We start from the raw sequence: 3,838 nt of genomic DNA, 5'->3' as shown, positions 1-3,838 counted from the left end.
ACAACCTTTCATATATATAACAAATATGGACATAATACCAGATCACTTTTACTTTCAAACTAAGCACTCAGCTATTCAATTCTCATACATTTGAACCAATCAGGTTTCATATAAAGTTTCAAGCGAAACCTGATATTTTCTCCTCAATAACATCCAGACTATGATTTCCAATAAGAACCTTGATCATAAATCTTTAAATCACAGAGAAATAAAGATTCCAGACCACGGTAGTCTTAAAGGATATAATAGAAAGAGTTATATCATACAACACACATACAAATGCCACCCTTATATCAAATGTACACATCTCCTTGATATGTCACCCTTATCCCATGGTACACCTCTCCTTGATATGCCACCTTTATCTCATGGTACACCTCTCCTTGATATGCCACCCTTATTTCCTCATCAAAACATTTCACAAAAATAATTCCAAATAAATTGCAGGCATTGGAATTATTATTAATCCAAAATCATTTATATCAAATCTCCATTTTATGATAAAATAACATTTTCTATCATTCAATACACAAGGCACAACTCAAATCCGGTTAACCTACGCTTGGCCGGATTTCATCTCCGGACAACTCATCGCCCAAGGCTTGTCCGATTTAATACTTAGAATAAAATTCCACATCTTTGTCCAGATAACAAGTTCGAACAATACATCACTCAAAGCTTGACCGATTTAAAATAATTCGATCACCACATGGTCGTATTCCTACTTCTCAGTTCAAAATATTAACCATTCTTAACAATCCTAACTCGCTTCACACTTAATCGGTTTAAGACTAAACCGTTCAACACTTGAGCGGTTTAGGGCTTAATCGCCCAACCCTTGACCGATTTATAAATAATCCGGACAAGCTTTGTCCGATTTAAACTTAATCCGGGCATCCTTTGCCTGGATAAAAACCCTTAAGTAATTAACTGATTTCCTTCCAATAATAAATAACATTCAAATAAAATTAGTAACAAGTTTTATGCAAAAAGGTTTAGAAATTACTCACCTTAAAAGCCTTTTGAAAACCAACTTGATCTTTAGACAATAAATAATCTGGTCAACTTTTTTTCTTCTAAATTGCTCAACTTTTCTCCAAAAATAGCAAGAAGATTTAATGGAGACTTAACCTCCTTTTTATATACCCTTCCCAAACAGGAAGGTCGGCTACTCCATGTGCATGCATACCTACAAACCATGCACACATACATATATATACCTATGCATATATACACATATATCATGCATTTATATATATATATATATATATATGTATATATATATATCCAATTAATGCACAATTCACATACTAGCATGATCAAACATATCAATTTATCATCCTGTCATGAAATCATTTAATCAGATAATCACACATTAATTACCGTGGGTGATAACCAAGATCCGGTTATCACATTATCCACCCCTTAAAAGAATTTTGTCCCGAAATTTCTTTAATCAAAAAGCCAAGGGTATTCTGATCTCATCTTTGACTCCAATTCCCATGTTGCTTCCGGTCCTTTGTGAAACTTCCACTGAACCTTCACAAGACTTATTTCTTTGTTTCTCAACACCCTGATCTTTTGGTCAATTACAGCTTCCGGTGTTTCCACATAGTTCAGCTTACTGTCTAATTTAATATCTGGCATCGGTATGGCTAGACTCGGATCGGCCAGACATTTCCGCAGATTCGACACATGAAAAGTGTTGTGAATCAGACTCAACTCTTTTGGCAGCTCTAACTGATATGCTACTGGCCCAATTCGCTTACATATTCTGAACGGCCCTACATTCCTTGGACTGAGCTTCCCTTTCTTTCCAAATCTGATGACACCCTTCCATGGCGAAACTTTTAACATCACAAAATCACCTATACCAAACTCAATCGGCTTTCGACGATTATCAGCATAACTTTTCTGACGATCTTGTGCTATTTTGATTCTTTCGCGGATCTGTTCGATCTTTTCAGAAGTTTCTTGGACAATTTCAGGACCCGTCAGCTGTTTTTCACCAACCTCATTCCAACACAACGGTGTTCGGCATTTACGTCCATACAATACTTCATATGGCGCCGCTTGGATGCTGGAATGGTAACTATTGTTATATGCTAACTTTATCGATGACAAGTGATCTTCTCATGATCCCCCGAAGTCAATAATACAACTTCTTAACATATCTTTGAGAGTCTGGATAGTTCTTTCACTCTGCCCATCAGTCTGCGGATGACAAGTTGTACTCAATCGGATTTCAGACCCTAAAGCTTTCTGTAACCTTTCCCAGAACTTCGAAGTAAACCGACTATCTCTATAAGAGATAATGGACAATGGAACACCGTGTCTAGTAACAATTTATTTGATGTAAATTTGTGCTAGCTTTTCTAAAGAGTACTTCTCTCTTATTGGTAGAAAATACGCAGATTTAGACAGACGATCAACAATTACCCAAATCGCGTCATATCCCTTTTGAGTTCGAGGTAACTTCATAACAAAATCCATGGTAATGTGATCCCATTTCCATACAGGTATCTCTAAGGATTGAAGATTTCCATACGGCTTTTGATGTTCAATCTTAACCTGTAAACATGTCAGACACTGTTCCACATATTGAGCTATATCTCTTTTCAACCCTGGCCACCAATAAAAAGGTTTCAAATGTTTATACATCTTATTGGTGCCTGGATGAATAGAGTATCGGGACTTATGACTTTCATTTAATATAATGTTTCGGATATCTCCAAAACATGGTATCCAAATTCGCCCATTGAAAACACATTAGTCCTTCATCATTCTGTTCCAAGGTTGAAATCATTTTACCCAACCTTTCTTCCTTAACAAATTCTTCTTTCATAGCTTCTTGTTGGCATCTCTGAATTTCTTTATGAATGTCAAGGATCAAGTTCATTCTCATTGCCACTGTTTTAATGGTTCCACTCTTTTCTTTCCTGCTCAAAGCATCAGCCACTACATTTGCTTTTCCTGGGTGGTAGAGGATTTCACAATCATAGTCATTAACCAGCTCAATCCATCGACGTTGTCGCATATTTAATTCTTTCTGGCTGAACAAATGTTGTAAACTTTTATGGTCAGTATAAATCTGACATTTTGTTCCCAGAAGATAGTGTCTCCAGATTTTCAGAGCAAATACCACTGCAGCTAATTCCATGTCATGGGTTGGATACTGCTTCTCATGATCTTTCAATTGTCTTGACGCATAAGAAATCACCTTTCCTCTCTGCATCAGAACACATCCTAACCCTAATTTTCAGGCATCGCTATAAACCACAAAGTCTTCAGATCCATCTGGTAGAGACAATACTGGTGCGCTACAAAGATGATTTTTTAACAGTTGAAAAGCTTCTTGCTGTTCTCTTTCCCACTGGAATTTAATGTTCTTCCGAGTCCATTTAGTCAATGGCACGACTATTTTAGAAAAGTTCTGAATGAACTTACGGTAATAACCGGCCAATCCCAAAAAGCTTCGAAGCTCGGAAGGATTTTTCGGAGCTTCCCATCTTGCAACTGCTTCTATTTTCACTGGATCAACTTTTACTACTGATTCTGAGATGACGTGACCCAGAAATTGAACTTCTCTTAACAAGAACTCACAGTTGGATAATTTAGCATACAACTTTTCTCTTTTCAACAATTCCAGTATCAGACGAAGATGTTTTGCATGTTCTTTTTCAGTCTTAGAGTATATAAGAATATCATCGATAAATACAATAACGAATTTATCAAGATATTCCTTACATACCCTATTCATCAAATCCATAAAGGCTACGGGCATATTAGTTAAACCGAATGGCATAACTAAGAATTCGTGATGCCCGTACCTTGTTCT

Source organism: Cynara cardunculus (assembly GCF_001531365.2).
Source record: "Cynara cardunculus var. scolymus isolate 2C chromosome LG 1, CcrdV1, whole genome shotgun sequence".
NCBI lineage: Eukaryota > Viridiplantae > Streptophyta > Magnoliopsida > Asterales > Asteraceae > Cynara > Cynara cardunculus.
Note: the sequence above shows the minus strand (reverse complement) of the source record.